The sequence below is a fragment of the Schistocerca serialis genome, chromosome 8, assembly GCF_023864345.2.
Source record: "Schistocerca serialis cubense isolate TAMUIC-IGC-003099 chromosome 8, iqSchSeri2.2, whole genome shotgun sequence".
Taxonomy (NCBI): domain Eukaryota; kingdom Metazoa; phylum Arthropoda; class Insecta; order Orthoptera; family Acrididae; genus Schistocerca; species Schistocerca serialis.
The window spans coordinates 400,786,916-400,805,862 of record NC_064645.1 but is presented as its reverse complement, the minus strand read 5'-3'; positions in this window follow the sequence as shown (position 1 = coordinate 400,805,862).

Sequence of the window (18,947 nt, the reverse complement as noted above, 5' to 3'; positions counted from 1 at the left end):
CAGACCAAGTCACTCCGCCTTACGATGACGAGTAGGCAACTCATCGAAACACTGCGACTGCTATGATTTCATCAAACATTTATCTGGTATTGGTCGCTATCCAGTCGGCCGCACTTTCAAATAGGCTCGCCGCCAGTTACAATGCCGCGTTTCCTACAGCCGACACCGCGGCACGAGAGAGCTCCCATGAACGATTACACCGCTGCCCACGATGTGCGAACAGCCCCTCTCCGGAGCTCCAGCGGAGGGTGTTCTTAATTAACTTCGAACGCTCATGCACTGAGTCCATTTTATGTGTTCGCCAGTTGAATAACATTTACAGACCTTCATACTGGTCAGGCCTCGACATTTTCTGAATAGAAAAGGTGACAGATTTATAAATCATTTCTATCTGTATATACTTCTACATTCAAATATGACGCTGCAGACTACAGTAACAAAGTTATGTATTGTTTTTATTATTTGTTATCAGGTACAGAATAAATTAATGCCGGAATTCTCTGTTCATGAACAGTATGTGCTTCTCGCTCCTGTGTCCACTAAACAACCACACGGCGTGCAGTAGATTGTTGTTGGTTAATTTGGGGGAGGGGACCAAAGAGTGAGGTCATCGGTCCCATCTGTTTAGGGAAGAATGGGGAAGGAACTCGGCTGTGCCTTTTCAAAGGAGCTATCCCGGCATTTGCCTGGAGAGATTTTGGGAAATCACGGAAAACCTAAATCTGGATGACCTGGGCCGGGTTTGAACCGTCGACCTCCCTAATGCGAGTCCAGTGTGATAGCCACTGCGCCACCTCGCTCGGTGCGTGCCGTAGACAACTGAGGAAGTAGGAAGAGCCAAATCACTTATGTGTCATCAGCTTCTTGTCAATGGAGTGACTAGCAAGTTCATTCACGCCAAACAGTTCAGTATTAAGTCAGAAGAGAGTATAGTTCTTTTGCTAAGTTGGATGTAATCCAGGGTGCGTCTAAGTTGAAGAGTCCGTGAGCAGTTATTATTGAGGAAAGCGTAATTTGACTTGTGGTACGATAATATTGTTACTTGGTTTGAGGCTGACAAAGAATTGTACTGTGCCCGTTAAGAATGATTCCTAACTTTTCGAGTGATCTCTATAGGTGTGCGCATTATTACGCTAAATTATTGTCGAGTTTACTGTTTCATGAGAAAGAAGAACGAGTAGAGTAAAAAAAAGTAGTTGACATCCCTATAAGCTACGGAACTCATTATTTCAGTGAAAAGGAAACTTAGCTTGTTTCATTGTACTTCCATTATAGCCTCACAGCAAAAGCAGCAAACTCAAGATCTGCGTGTTACCTCTGTGATGGGATGGCGACGTCACTTAAAGACGCCATGTTGGTGAAATATTAGAAAGTCGTTGTTTTGATTTGACACAGGAAGATGCAACTAGGCCTCTTACAAGTCCTGTTATTCCAGTACAAATGAAGACAGATGCGTCCCATCTGTGGCCACTTAGAAAAGGGAATCGCACTGATGACCCTTGTTTAAATGAAACTGGAGGATCGCTATACATGGTATTCCTTGCTGGGATATTTTTTGAGTTTGGCGTAGCTTGGAATTACTAGTCAGAAAAATGAAAGGTAGTGACAATAATATTGACCTGTGTGCAGGGGGCTCCCGTCTTGGGAGTATGTGGGTGGCAACCACACGGGCCCTTAGCTAAGCCTGGCATTACTTCCACTTACTTGTGTCAGGCTTCTCCTGTTTCCTTTCCTATCCGGCCCCCTCGGCCAACTCTTGGTTTCTTCGACCCCAACGGTATTAGGTTTCCGAGGCCCAAGGGTGTCTTTTCACTTTCCTCTCTAGTATCTATTATCTACCCTTCGATCCAACGGCGAAGCGAGCGGAAAAAGAATCTTATATCCCAGGTTCTCAACGATCGTGGAGGCGGAAGAGGTCATGCCAGACGAACTGGCTGTAAAGGCGCCGCTCAGCCATCATTGAGATCGCGGCAGTTCGTTGCAGTTCTGGTACCGGAAGTCACATGTCACATACATATGTGCCGTGATGAATTGTTCCAGAATCATAGTGTGTGGGTCACTTCCTCGCAAGCTGTAATCCACCTTAAACAAATTCACGCAAATGGCAATTTCTCCTGTCATTTTCTCTAAAGACCAATGGCGATGGGATAAAGACGATGGTAGCAGGCTCCGAGTGAGGCTGGAAGCTACTAGTCTGGACCAGCACATTGGCGGCAGGTGCGTGATGGTCGCCTTCCTGAGAACCCGTGTGACTACTCGGGAATCCGGTCCTGCATCTGCGACTGGGCAGGCCTATTTAGGATGGCCGCTGCCCACCCTGAATGGGGAAGGCCCTAGAAAATGTGGGCTAAACCTCGGAAGTCACACTTGAACCGGGCTGGAAATCCGCACCCAGTAGGTCACTCCTTATACTGCGGACGTAAACAAAAGAATGAAATGATTATGACAACAGGGACATGGAATGTCAGGACCCTCCTGGACGTGAACAATTACAGGCCAGAGAGAAGAACCGCTCTTATCGCCCAAGAACAAGCCCGGCCAGATATAGACATAGCTGCCTTGAGTGAGACAAGACTCTCAGGTGAGAGACACATAGTGAGATACGTTCAGGGTACACCATATTCTGGAAGGGAAAGGCTGCAGGAGAACCACGCATCCATGGTGCAGGATTTGCCGTAAAAACGAAAATAGTGAAAGATCTTCGACTTACACCTGTCTCAATTAATGAAAGACTGATGACTCTTAGAGTACCCATTGGTTCAGACAGATTCATCACCTTCGTCTCTGCATATGCTCCTACTTTATACAGTGATGAAGACACAAAGAATCAGTTCTACCACCAACTGAACAGTACTCTCTCTAAAATACCCATTCAAGATAAATTAATTTTACTTGGTGATTTCAATGACAGAGTGGGAAGGGACAACCGTTTTTGGAGAGAGGTCATGGATAAACAAGGGGTGGGAAACTGCAATGCAAATGGATTGTTACTTCTTGGTCTATGTGCTGATCACGAGCTTTTCATCTCCAATACCCAATTCCGTTTGCGTAACCGCTATAAGACCACATGGAACACCCATGCTCCAAACATTGGCATCTTATAGACTACGTTATTTCGCGACAGCGTGACAAGAAAGACATTCTCATCAAAAAAGCAGCACTAAACATCCATGAGTGCTGGACTGACCATAAACTTTTAGTCAGCCGTTTGAGAGTACCAAAGTATCGCAGGCCACGATCCCACTTTGCAAACCCACCACGCAGAAAATTCAACATAAGCAACCTGAACAACAAAAACGTTCGCTCACACTTCCAAGACATACTGTCTGAACAACTTAACAAAGCTCCAGCAACCACGGATGACGTCGAAAAAGAATGGACCACATTAAAGAACATCATCAAAGAAACTGCTGAGAATGTTGTTGGTATTGGTGCACGGAAAAGAAGTGATTGGTTTGATGACAACCATGGAGAAATCCAAGCCATCATCAATGCAAAGCGGGATGCTTACCTATCCCTTGCTAAAGATCCGTCCTGCGCAGAAGAGAAAGCACACTTTCAAGAACTCAAGCAGAAATGTCAAAGTGAAATACGAGTAATCAAGAACAAATGGTGGCAACAGAAAGCCACAAAACTCCAAAATCTTTCCGATGCAAGGAACCTGCGTGGCTTCTACGCTGGTATTAAAGAGCTGTATGGACCTATCCGCTCCTCATCACGAACACTGAAAGCTGCTGACAACTCCACCATTCTTACTGAAAGACAGGACATCTTAAATCGTTGGAAAGAGCACTTTAGCTCACTGTTAAACCGCCCTTCTACTGCCGCTAGAGATTTTCTCAAAAATGTCCCACAGCACCCTCCAAAACACTGGATGGCTGATCCTCCAACTTTTCAAGAATTCTGCAAGGCACTCAAGAGTGTGAAACCTGGGAAGGCTCCTGGACCTGACAGCATCCCGATGGAGCTTATTGAGGGTGGCGGCTTGTCTCTAAAAACTAGACTATTCTCACTCATTCTATTAATGTGGGAAACCCGCAAGGTACCAGTTGACTTGAAGAACTCCACAATTGTCACCATCTTCAAGAAGGGCGACAGAAGCGTCTGTGATAACTACCGGGGAATATCTCTACTCTCTGTCACTGGCAAAATTTTTGCAAGAATCCTTTTAAATCGCCTCCAGACACTTTCAGAGACAATACTACCTGAGTCTCAATACGGGTTTCGACCTTCAAGAGGGACAATTGACATGATTTTCTGTGCACGACAACTACAGGAGAAGTGCAGAGAACAGCAAAAGCCTTTACTATTTGTTTTCTACGATCTAGAAAAGGTCTTTGATACAGTTCCCAGAGAAGCCATGTGGATAGTCTTAAAACACTTCGGCTGCCCTGAACATTTTGTTGACCTGATTGAAGCTCTCCACGATGATATGACTGGACAGGTCCTCTGCCAGAATGAAACGACTGGTGAATTCCCAATAACAAGTGGGCTTAAACAAGGATGCGTTCTTGCACTAACATTATTTGCATTGTATCTGGCAGCTATGCTTTACGAGACAACCGTAAACAATGCAGGAATAGAACTAAAGTACAGGTTTGATGGAGGATTATTCAACCAGTCCAGACTCCATTCAAAAAGGTTCACCAGTACCACTCGTGTGACAGAGCTGCAGTATGCTGATGACAATGCTTCTCCAGCTCATTCACCTGCAGAGTTGCTGCTGTCAGTTGATTCCTTCAGCAGGGCGTACGAACGATTTGGTCTCTCCATCAATATTCCAAAGACAAAGGTGATGGCGCAGCCAACTCCTGGCTCCTCCGTTCCTGACTACAGCATATCCATTTATGATACACCCTTGGAACAAGTGGACCATTTCCTCTACCTGGGAAACATACTGTCATCTAACTGCTCATCTGGAAAAGATTTGGAGAATAGATTACGTGCTGCCCATGTAGCATTTGGACGTCTTACAAAGCGTGTCTTCCTGAATAAAGACCTAACACTGTACACCAAACTGATGGTGTACAAAGCTGTAGTCATTTCCACCGTGCTATATGGTTGCGAAACCTGGACGTTATATCGCTGTGATCTGAAGAAACTAGAACGTTTCAACCAACAGAAGCTAAGATATATCATGAACCTGAAATGGGATGACTTCATATCCAACACGGCTGTTCTTGAGAAAGCAAAAATGTATAGCATGGAAGCTCTTATCATTGGGCATCAACTCAGATGGGTCGGACATATCCAGCGGATGAAAAATGACAGACTTCCACGCCAAATGCTGTACAGCGAAGTGAGCACAGGTAAAAGGCCACGAGGTGCCCCTCTCTAACGTTATAAGGATCAGTACAAGAAAAATCCGAAAAACTTGAACATCGATCTGAGTAACTGGTCCACAATAGCAGAAGACCGAAGTCGATGGCGATCAGTTGCCTCAAATGCTCTTCAAAACTTTGAGCTGGAACGTCGAAGAATGGAGGATGACAAACGCCGGAGACGTAAACTCCTCCAGGCTCAGCCACGTCCTCCAACTTCCATCAGCTGTAATGTCTGTGGCCGCCTGTTCCACGCTAGGATTGGATTGCTAAGCCATCAACGACACTTCCACGCCTGAACCGTGACAAAGGAAATCTCAGGAGAGAAATGAAAACTCGAATACGAGTATCAGCCGACGTCGACGACGACGATATTACGAAAAAAACATTCTCTACAATGCCATGTGCATAGTATGTAAAAAATGATCGGTGTTGAAAACTAAACACCACACTTCTCAAATGTCAGAGTTCTTGTGAAGTAGTGTCAGTCGATTATTTCGTTGCCAAGCATTCCAGTCTATACACTGATGGTGTATCTATATTGACTCCAAAAATAAAATAGGATTTCCTCTGGCCTAGTTATGCATATTATGACGGTTCACTGCACTGTTATTTGTAAACGTAAATTTATTAGAGAATATAAAAATATTTTAGACACCCAGAGGGAAGTTATTAATGGTCTACTCAAGGTGCGTAAATCTCTGATTGAAATCGTGTCCATGCACCCCTTGTGTACGGAACAGGAGGTACGTACGAAACTTTGGGCCACATGCATTCGCCATACAGATATAGGTCTGACCACTGACTGTAGGAACTTCTCGCAAGCTGACACAAGGACCGTGGTATATTGAAGTTTAAACGAACACTTGCATTTCATCACAAGTTGCTGGTTTTCGTCTGTTACAGCCATGCCTTCGGAAACAACTTTTTTTCAAAATCGTGCTTCAGAACGTTAGAACGCAATAACTCAAGAAGCTCATCGATTAAGATGTTTCACGGTAGATTGCCGTCGTGTAGCTACTCACCGAGAATCAGCTACACGTCAATGTGGTCTTTGGAGATGTACGCCATGTTCACCATGTGAATACATGAGGCAGACGTAACTTCGTTTGTTTACGGATTCCATCGTACCTGTTGCTACACTCTAACCCAACATGACGTCAAACAGTGGATACCGGAAGCTCGTCGCTCCGGGACACCAGCAACATTGAATTCAGCGTGTAGAATCCACTCATAAAATTTTGTACTTTTCTGTCTCTTTTACCAACTATGGTAAAAACTGAATTTTAATTTTAAAGCCGGTTCAAATACATCAGCTATCTGACAGATCAAATACATACTATTTAGAAAACTTATTTGCTGTAACTCCGTGCGAAAAGATTAAAAAAAAACCGTGTGCGTTTCTCTATAAGAGGAGTAAAGTTTCTTATGTTTACCTATCTATAAATATTCCTTTCACTTACCATTTTGTAAGTTACAGAGGAAAACGCTCTGATAAATGCATCTTTTCACATTATAAATTATTGTTTCCCAGCAGTTTTTTCTGTTTCTGTCTGATGGCTAATCTCAGGAGCCGTTATAAAGATTTTGATAAAATTTTTACTTATAGACTGATTCATGAGAATGGTTGCTGAATGTTATGGATTACTGTTACACAACGCAACTTCTGCGGCCATAGATACTTGGCGAGATCTGGGAGTAAGTAGTGTTGTGGGCGCCCGAGCCCCAGTGACGTGGTTTCTCTTGTCATCCACTTTCTCTGAGTTTGTGAGGCTTGATTAAAGCAGTCGTATTGCAAGGATATGGTACGAAAAACTGTGGCCTACGTTAGTTATACGAGGAATCTAAATTCTTTTATGTTGTGCTAGTACTTCTAAACATGCAACATTTTCCATAAACCGCTAAAACTCTGGCCATTTACAAGAGGCGTCACATCCAGGAACATCTCTGCATGCTTCAGCTCCAAAGCAGCCATACAGTAAACTGGCTACGTACGTGTGAACCCCTTCCCTTGTAAATTTAAGGATCTTACCTCCTGTAAGACACTTCTATTCTGTTGATTGGTCACCGTCAGAGCACTGTTGAAGTACTACGGAAGTATCTAAACTATCTCGAGGGGAACTATTTCTTTCTTCGGTTCCTTCCTCTGTTCTATGCCTGTGCTTTTTTAGAATATACGATCTCTTGAGCTGCGTCAACATGTGTTCAATCAAACCGTCGAAAATCCATTGTATGGCACTTTACGTCACACTACACAGCTGACAGAACAACATACCCAGATGCTGGAACAGTGCCGTACTCGTTTTTCTTTCTGTCTTCTGGTACGAAAGATTCTTTAATCATCGAGTTATTGGAATTTATTCTCCTTCTAAGCACACACAGTACTGATCTGCATTTTGGCAGAAAGTCGTATGGTTATCTTCTGGTGTATATGTAGCCGTTGTTTCCAATCCTGTACCCTGGCATATTACATATTGTAAGAATGGAAGCCTCTTTACTATGGAAGCTTACGGCACATAGCACAATGTTTCTAAGCTATTTACACACAATCATTTAAAGATGAAGCAATGAATGTGACTGATGTGAACCTTACACCACATATCAGGTGTAGGGGAAGGTGGGTAAATGACCATGGTGGGAAAAGTACCCACAGCAAATTATTTGCCTTGAAGTTACATTAATAAAAAGTTCTTTTTATTAATAAAGAGTTCTTTTATTTTCAGTCTCTGATGTAAGTTATTTAGCCTCACATACACGTAGGGTAATAGCGTTTTAAAGCATCATTGTTTAAACAGCATCCTTACAAATGTAGTTGCTTGTTGTTTCTTTCAGTTTCATAGTTTCATCTGAGAAACCAATAATCCCGATACTGTGTCTACCGGGAAAAGTGGACACTTTTCCTAACAGTCCATTTTCAATCTGTTTACCCCAATAAGAGTGAGCTACTTCCACACTGATCACATAATTTTACAGACTGACATCTAAATCCTTTTACATACGAAACTACCATCCGTCAGCCTATCCCTTTGTAATGATTTTTGAATGATTGTGATTACCTGACATATTCGGCATGGAGAGAGCGAATTATGTAGTTGTTTTAACAAACTCTTTACTTTCCTGCATCACAATGCATTGATTTTGAGTTTTAATCGAGTAAATGATCATCTTCACATCTGGAAATGGTTAATAAAGGCGACAAATTATGCATTCTCCGGAGTGAAATTGCATTAACGAGAGGAATTATGCGAAAACTGTTGTGCGTAGCGAGGTACAACCATGCAGTTCCAATATCAAGAGAATGGGTAACAGTGTTAGCGTTCTTAAGGAAATATCAAGTGCAGAACAAAATAGAATACATCTAGAGCCTGGTTGTTGTTTTAAATTGTATACTGTATTTGGCGAGAGTTGTTATTGAACACATTTCTTATGCTACCACTTATTAATTTAAGGTCAACAGGCCTTTATAGTTGGTCTGTCAGTGGTTGTCTGAGATGACAGCACTTGAGGGTTGTTAATGCTGTTTAGTTTCCTGCTTTGACGGTTACTCTATTCTATGTTTCATAATATAGAAATGACCTTCATGTAATCAACACTACCAAGAACAACCAGAATATATCGTGAAAGTCACTTAATGCCCCACATAGACATCAGGCTCCATAACACTTCCACTACAAGCCAATTATTGAAACGATTTTATTTCACACGACGAAATGTAACTGAAAGTTGTATGTATTGTTCTATGTCCCTTAAAACATTAGATGTGCAACATTGGCTGGTAGTTATAAAACCTCTATTATCAGTAGAGTTTGTTTCTCCTGGTTGGTGTATTGTACAGTGCAGTTGAATGCACGTTCATTTAGCCTCTGGATATATAATAGTGTTTTTTGTGATGAAGAATGTAAAAAGTAAAATACTATTAGTGTCAATTATATTTATGTAACGTTATAAGTTTTTCGTAATATCGCGCCCTTTCTGTCCGTGCAGCTTCAGTTCAATTACACCAGTTGTAATAATTTTATAGTTATAGCTGTTGGTTGTAATACTTGCCTTTAAATACCTATTGGTTATTTTCCACCTTTTAATTGTTAGACTACATTATATTTGCACTTCATTGTATTTTACTGCCACCTGGTGTCACTTTCACTAATTTGTGAGCACGTATATGGAACGCGAGTCTTGGTCTGGTTAACTCTGACACTGTGAATGAGCACGATGGCTTACATTACGTCTTATTCAGTTTGCTGCAACGATATTTACGCAGTATGTTTCATTTGCATGTATTGTAAAAATAGCTGTAAGGCATGTTTTTACTGTAATTTTATTGCTCTTTACATTGGCTTTGGCTCATTTCTATGTAATTTGATCCAATTTTGTTCTGGAGTTAACGTTTTCTTAAGAATGTTAACGATGATGTAACTAAGTGTGTTACTTGTTTTTATGATGTGTATACTACATGTTTGTATCCTCCCAACAGCTTTTACAGGGGCTCAGTTTCGATTCCCCGTCATGTGGCAGATTTTCTCTGCTTGAGTACTAGGTGTTGTGTTGTCCTTGCTATTGTGTCGTCATAAATTACATTCCACTGTTGAGTTACTCAAATTAAACAGAAGTCTATAATAAAACAATGGATTACACAAGGAATAAAGATTTCCTGTAAGACAAAAAGGGAAATGTATCTGTCGACCAAGAATAGCTCCAATGCTGATGATTTAGCTAAATACAAGGAATACTGTAAAATATTAAAAAAAAAGCAATTCAGACATCCAAACAAATGCACTACGAGAAGAAAATAGCAATGTCAGGGAACAAAATAAAAACAATATGGGATATGGTGAAAGAGGAGACTGCTAGAACCAAAAAGGAAGAGGAGCAAATAGCACTAAGGGTAAATGACACATTAGTAACCGATGGGCATAGTGTGGCAAATCTACTTAACAGGTTATTTATATCCATAACTGATAGAATGGGGTTGTCAGGATCAGTAAATAATGCTCTTGAATATCTGAAACTAGCCTTTACAAATAGCTTCAGGTACATGAATATGTCACTCACTTCACTAAAAGAAATAATTTCCATAATAAAATATTTAAAAACAAAGCATTCTAGTGGTTATGATGAAATATCAGCAAAGTTAATTAAGGCATGTTCTTGTGAGTTTAGTACAATTCTAAGTTACTTGTGTAACCAGTCAATTGTAACTGGGACATTTCCTGACTGGCTAAAATATGCAGATGTTAAGCCTCTATTCAAGAAAGGAGATAAAGAGATACCATCAAACTACAGACCGATTTCTCTTTTGCCAGCATTCTCAAAAATTTTAAAAAAAGTAATGTACAGGCAGCTTCTCAACCATCTGACCACAAATAACATATTATCAAGAACACAGTTTGGATTTCTGAAGGGTTATGATATCGAGAAGGCTATTTACACCTACAGTGAAAATGTACTTAATTCATTAAATAACAAGTTACAAGCAGCAGGTATTTTCTGTGATTTGTCAAAGGCATTCGATTGTGTGAACCACAGCATCCTTTTAAATAAATTAGAATTCTATGGTATCATGGGCAGTGTTGCAAAATGGTTGGAGTCATACCTCGCTAACAGGAAACAAAGGGTGTCAGTGCAAGGGACTGGTGAATTATGTAATCAGTCATCATCAGGAAGAAATTACATGTGATTACCCACAAGGATCCATCTTAGGGCCATTGCTTCTTCTTGTGTACATTAATGACCTCTCATCAGTTACACTGCCAGAAGCAAAGTTCGTTTTGTTTGCAGATGACACAAGTATTGCAATAAATAGTATGTCGAATGTAGTTCTAGAAAGATATTAATAAATGGTTTAAAGCCAACTAATTGACATTAAACTTCGAAAAGACTCACCATATGCAATTCAGAACCTGTAAGAGGTTTCCACACACCATATGCATAAAGTATGAAGAAGAGAAGATAGTAGAGGTTGACAGTCTTAAATTCCTGGGATTACTACTTGATAATAAATTCAGTTGGAAGGAGCACGCCACAGAACTGCAGAAACGCCTTAACAAATCTGTATTAGCAATTCAAGTGTTAGCAGACATAGGTGACATCAAAATGAAAAAGCTTGCATACTTTGCCTAGTTTCATTCCATAATGTCATTTGGTATCATATTTTTGGGAACCCTTCAAGTCAAACAAAAGTTTTTAGAGTCCAAAAGCGTGTAATGCGTATTATTTGTGGAGTAAATTCACGGACGTCCTGTAGAAACCTCTTCAAAGAACTGGGTATACTAACTACTGCCTCTCAGTATATTTACTCCTTAATGAAATTTGTCCTAAATAACATATCTCTTTTACCAACAAATAGCTCAAGTTCGTACATACAATACCAGGAACAAAAATGATCTGCACAAGGACTTAAAAGCACTTACTTTAATTCAAAAAGGGGTCCACTACTCCAGAGCACTCATCTTCAATAATTTGCCAGCAAACATAAAAAAATTTTGTTACAAATAAAGATCAGTTTAAAAGGAGCCTGAAAGACTTACTAGTGGCCAACTCCTTCTACTCCATTGACGAATGCTTTAATATAAACAAATGATGTGTTGTATATATTCATACTATTAATACTGTTATTTCAGCTTTAAAAAAAATTGACATGTTCCACATCCACGAGGATCTCCTCAGCACGGATCTATGGAACGAAAAACTAATCTAATCTAATCTAATCTAAGATGGTTGTATGGGCGCGTCTTGAAAACAAACAAACTAATGAATAATGCTTTTTTAATAATTGATCTTGTTAAGGCGATATTGTTCTACAGTATTTCAAATTTGTGACTTCTAATAACAATATCCAGAACTGAAGACACTATGTATGGGGTGAATAATAGTATACACCGATTTATACATTGCGATCTTGGCAAATAAAGATTTAAATGAAAAATCTACAGCATTCAAGATTTTGAAGCAATTAAATAATGATATTTAAATTCATCTCTGTTCTCTTATAGTTGGCGAAATACAAAAAATGGATTGAAAGCGGCCTGCTGCATCTACATGCTTAGAAAACACGTCCAGAAGTCAGAGCAAGAAACGTGGGGTCATTTGCGTTGAGAAACGGTACTTAAGCTGCAAAAAGTAATAAGGTGACTTCTTGTACAGCAGCAAAGCAATTTCACGTTCCACGTAATACCTTGAAAAGAAGAGACCTGGAAAAAACATCGATGCGCTAGCTTGTGAAATGGTTATTGTAAGCTTATGGATTGTGTTCAATGAGGAACAGGAATAATTACTCCTTCATCATGTTTTTGAAATCTGAAAGCAATTTTATGGATTTACAGTGAACGACATGTGGATATTAGTATTTCAGTTCGCAGAGTGGATCAATATACCACATCGTTTTAATAAACAGTCGCCTATGGCAGGCAAGGAAGCCCCTAACATTAATCTTAGAAAGCCTACCTTAATGGTTAGAGGGAAAGTTTTTAACAATGTCGACGTAGGCAAGATTTTGATATCCTTAAAACAGTAGAATAAATATAATTTCATCCTGATCATCCTATCTATAATGCGAATGAAACCGTCGGCAGTTCAAACGAAGAACAGCAAAGTAAAGGGTGTCGCAGTTAAAAGTAATCCAACTCCCTTTTCAATGCGAATGCAATATTTCCAATTCCGAAACAGAAGACACAGCTACAGCAACAGACAGTTTTATTACAATAATCGATATTTAGCACTCTTCTCTCAGCATTTCAGTTTATTTCATCAGTGAGATTAGAAGTTTCTCCTTCTTGTAGACAAAATGACTTTCTCGATAGAAGAAAGATTTGAAATTGTGGAAAAATATGTGGAAACAAGTTTGATTAAGGAAACTCGTGAAATTTTCGGGGTCAAGGAACCAGATAGAGCGCTACCAGCAAAGAGATTAAAACAGAGTCTGTTAAAAATTTACGGATCTGTGCAAAATGTAAACCGACGGAGAATTCCTTGATTTTGCACAACAGAAGTTACTACAGACATTCGCCGAAGAATTATTGAGGTCCCAACAGGCGCACGTAAATAGGAGGAGTAGCCAGTGTATATGGAAAAGTCTTAAGGATGACGTTCAGTAACGTGTAGATAACTGCACGTGGCTTTTGAAAAGATTAACGATGATTTGCTATACCCTTTCCATTAAATCATGAGTTATGAAGCATCGTTTTATGTTTCCAGTCATGTGAATTCACAGAACGCGAGGTAGCTCCATATTTAGGAATTATGTACAACCGCTCCCTCACAGAAAGTTCCGTACCTAAAGATTGAAAAATTGCTCAGGTCACACCAATACCCAAAAAGGGAAATAGGAATAATCCACTGAATTACAGGCCTATATCACTAACTTCGATTTGCAGTAGGGTTTTGGAGCATATACTGTACTCGAACATTATGAAGTACATCGAAGAAAACGATTTACTGAGACATAGTCAGCACGGATTCAGAAAATATCGTTCGTGAGGAACCCAACTAGCTCTTTATACTCATGAAGTAATGGATGCTGTCGAAGGGGATGTCAAATTGACTCCATGTTTTTAGATATTCAGAAGACTTTCTCACCGTTCCTCACAAGCGTCTTATAACCAAATTGATTGCCTATGGAATATCGCCTCAGTTGTTCGACTGGATTCATGATTTCCTGTCAGAAAGGTCACAGTTCGTATTAACTGACGGAAAGTCATCGAGTAAAACAGAAGTAAAATCCGGCGGTCCCCTAGGAAGTATTATGGTCCCTCTATTGTCCCTGATCTATAATAACGACATAGGAGACAATCTGAGTAGCCCTCTTAGATTATTTGCAGATGATGCTGTCATTTACCCTCCTGTAAAGTTCAAAAATGGTTCAAATGGCTCTGAGCTCTATGAGATTTAACTTCTGCTGTTCTAGGCGCTTCAGTCCGGAACCGCGCTGCTGCTATGGTCGCAGGTTCGAATCCTGCCTCGGGCATGGATGTGTGTGATGTCCTTAGGTTAGTTAGGTTTAAGTAGTTTCTAAGTCTAGGGGACTGATGACCTCAGATGTTAAGTCCCGTAGTGCTTAGACCCATTTTGAACTTAACTTGCCTCCGAACTTTTAGGACACAAAAACAGAAAATCATGAATTTCAACAAAAATATTACTTTATGAGATACAGCATGCTGTTTCCATTAAATTTCAATGAAAAAGGAATCTGAATATAAATTTTGATGTTTATAGCTCTTTCCTATTGCGCCAATGAAAATGATTCAAATGGCTCTGAGCACTATGGGACTTAACTTCTGAGGTCATCAGTCCCCTAGAATTTAGAACTACTTAAACGTAACTATGGACATCACACACATCCGTGCCCGAGGCGGGATTCCAACCTGCGACCGTAGCGGTCGCGCGGTTCCTGACTGTAGCGCCTAGAACCGCACGGCCACTCCGGCTGGCTCTTGTAAAGTCATCAGATGTTCAAAACAAACTGCAAAATGATTTAGATAAAATATCTGTGAGGTACAAAAAGTGGCAATTGACCCTGAATAACGAAAAGTGTGAAGTTATTCACATGAGTACTAAAAGAAACCAGATAAATTTCGATTACTTGGTAAGTCACACAAATCTGAAGGCTGTAAATTCAACTAAATACTTAGGGATTACTGTTACAAATAACCTAAGTCGGAACGATCACATAGATAATATTGTGGATAGAGAAAACCAAAGACTGCGATTCACTGGCAGAACACTTAGAAGATGCAACAGGTCTACTACAGAGACTGTTTACACCACGCTTGTTCGCCCTATTCTGGAGTATTGCTGTGCGGTGTGGGATCCGTATCAGATGGGGACTGACGGATGATACTGAAAAAGTTCAAAGAAGGGCAGCTCTTTTTGTATTATTGCGAAATAGGGGAGATAGTGTCACAGACATGATACGTGAATTGAAGTAGCAATCATTAAAACAAAGGCGTTTTTCGTTTCGACTGGATCTTTTCATGAAATTTCAATCACCAATTTTCTCCTCCAATTGCGAAAACATTCTGTTAGTGTCCACCTACATAGGGAGATATGATCATCACGATAAAATAAGAGAAATCAGGGCTCGCACCGAAAAATTTAAGTGCTCGTTTTCCCCATGCGCCATTTGAGAGTGGAACGATAGAGAGAAAGTTTGAAGGTAGTTCATTGAACGCTCTGCCAGGTACTTAATTGTAAGTAGTAGAGTAATCACGTAGATGTAGATGTACTGGGCATTGGAGAACCCTAACAATGTGTGTAACCAACCATTGCAAGATTAAAAAACCCGCGTCTGGTGCGGTGTAACAGAAACACGTGTCACTGGACCGAAATTTCTTTGCAGTACCATTAATTCGGATGTCTACACGAAACTGAAACTTTGGGCGACGGATAGCTCACGCCACGTCTTTTGGAACACAATCTCTGCCACTAGTGCCGTAGAGGCGGTTTCCCGGGCAGAGGAAGTGTGCGAAGCAGCACGGACAGCGCACATCTACGGGGAAACGGGCCGTCTGTTTGTTCTACGAGTAACGCCCGTGTGACTTCCTGATTGGTCTGGCTGAGCATCTTCGGGACACGAGAGACGTGAATCGAAAACGAGAGTAGATACAATATCCATTTGGTCGACCAGGTCTGGATGCGAGGGGTGGGTCGCCATCACCAAAGGGTTCAGGCTGAACACAGGAAGAACGTAGATACAGGAACCATTGGTGTAACAGTTGTGTACTGTCGTAGCTTCGTTGGGAAAGTACGAGAGCTTCAAGCACTAATAGAAAGCACTGATGCTAAAATCGTTATATGCACTGAAAGCTGGCTAAAGCCGGATATAAGCTCAGCCAAAATTTTTGCCTAGAACCTAACGGTGTCCCGAATGGATAGGCTAAACACGGTTGGCGGTGGCGTGTTTGTTGCTTTTAGAAGTAGTTTAACTTGTCACGAAATTGAAGTAGATACTTCCTATAATTTAATATGGGCAGAGGTCATTGTTGGCAACCGAAATAAAATAATTGGATCCTGTTACTAACCTCTCAATTCAGATGATACAGATACTTAAGGGTTCAAAGAAAACTTCAGTTTGATTGCAAACACGAACGCGACTCATACGATATAGTTGGTAGTGACTTTAATTTACCCTCTATATGTTGGCGAAAATACATGTTTAATTCCGGAGATACGCATAAAACATCAACGAAATTGTGCTAAACGCATTCTCTGAAGATTATTTCGAGCGGTTAGTTCATGAGCCCACGCGAACAGTAAACGGTTGTGAAAACACACTTGACCTCCTAGCAACAAATAATCCAGAGTTAATAACGAGCATCAAAACCGATTCAAGTGTTAGTGAACACATGGTTGTCGTAGCGAGATTGAATATTGTAATTCCCAAATCCTGGAAAATGTACCTATTCAAAAAAGCCGATAAAAATTCACTTGATTCCTTCCTGAGAGACAATCTCCACTCATTCCAAATTAATAATATAAGTGCAGACCAGATGTGGCATTAATTCAATGAAATAATATCGGCAGCATTTTGGAGATGTACACCAAATAAAGTAACAAACGACGGAGCTGCTCCTTGGTAAACAAAATGGTTTAGAACACTGTTGCAGAAACAACGAAACAAACATGCCAAATTTAAACAGACCCAAAACCTCCAAGATTGGCGATCTATTACAGAAGCTCTAAAGTTAGCGCGGACTTCAATGCGAGATGCTTAGAACAGTTTCCATAACGAAACTTTGTCCCGAAACCTGGCAGAAAATCCAAAGAAATTTTTATCGTATGTGAAGTATGTTAGCGGCAACAAACAATCAATGCCTTCTCTGCGCGATAGCAATGGAGATACTATCAAAGACAGTGCTGCCAAAGCAGAGTTACTAAACACATCCTTCCGAAATTTCTTCACAAAAGAAGACTAAGTAAATATTTCAGAATTCGAATCGAGAACAGCTGCCAACATGAGTAATGTAGAAGTAAATATCCTCGGAGTAATGAAGCAACTCAAATCACTCAATGAAAGCAAGTCTTTTGGTCCAGACTGTATACTAATTAGGTTTCTTTCGGAGTATGCTGATGCATTAGCTCCATACTTAACAATCATATACAACAGCTAGCTCGACGAAAGATCCGTACCCAAGGACTGGAAAGTTTCACAGGTCATACCAATATTCAAGAAAGGTAGTACGAGTAATCCTCTAAATTACAGGCCCATATCGTTAACGTCGATATGCAGCAGGATTTTGGAACATACATTGTGTTCGAACATTATGAATTACCTCGAAGAAAACGGTCTATTGACACACAGTCAACATGGGTTTAGAAAACAACGTTCCTGTGAAACACGACTAGCTCTTTATTCACATGAAGTGTTGAGTGCTATTGACAAGGAATTCCAGATAGATTCCGTATTCCTGGATTTCCGGAAGGCTTTTGACACTGTACCACACAAGCGGCTCGTAGTGAAATGCGTGCTTATGGAATATCGTCTCAGTTATGTGACTGGATTTCTGATTTCGTGTCAGAAAGGTCACAGTTCGTAGTAATTGATGGAAAGTCATCTAGTAAGACAGAAGCGATTTCTGGCGTTCTCCAAGGTAGTGTTATACGCCCTTTTCTGTTCCTTACCTGTGTATTCGATTTGGGAGACGATCTGAGCAGCCGCCTTCGGTTGTTTGCAGATGACGCTGTCGTTTATCGACTAATAAAGTCATCAGATCAAAAACTGAAAAACGATTTTTTAAAAAATCTGAATGGTGCGAAAATTGGCAGATGACCCTAAATAATTAAAAGTGTGAGGTCATTCACATGAGTGCTAAAAGGAACTCGTTAAAATTCGGTTGCACGATAAATCAGTCTAATTTAAAAGCCGTAAATTCAACTAAATACCTAGGTATTATGAACAACGTAAATTGGAAGGAACACACAGAAAACGTTGTGGGGATGGCTAACCAAAGACTGCGTTTTATTGGCAGGACACTTAGAAAATGTAACAGAACTACTAAGGAGACTGCCTACACTACGCTTGTTCGTCCTCTATTAGAATACTGCTGCGCGGAGTTGGATCCTTACCAGATAGGACTGACGGAGTATATCGAAAAAGTTCAAAGAAAGGCAGCACGTTTTGTGTTAACGCGAAAGAGTGTCACAGAAATGATACAGGATTTGGGCTGGACATCATTAAAAGAAAGGCGTTTTTCGTTGCGACAGAATCTTCTCACGAAATACCAGTCACCAACTTTCTCCTCCGAATGCGAAAATATTTAGTTGACACGGACCTACATAGGGAGGAACGATCACACCTATAAAATAAGGGAATTCAGAGCTCTTACGGAAAGATATATATTGAAAAGTCCCCTTTTGAAAAATTGTACAAGACTGTGCTTAAACTGACACACAATATTTTTAGCGCAACGCAATCTGATTTTCAAAAATCCCTACAAAAAAAAAATGGCCCTGACTAACATTAACCTAAGCGTTTCACAAATCGCTTACCTCACAAAAATCTTAGTTACTCGAACTACTGCAATACAGCGAGCGCCACTACTGCCAGCTAAATAAAAGATTCAAACTACGGAAGGCACTAACTACTGATAGGCATTGTTAGCAAATGAAAGATTTTGATAGAGAACAAATGAT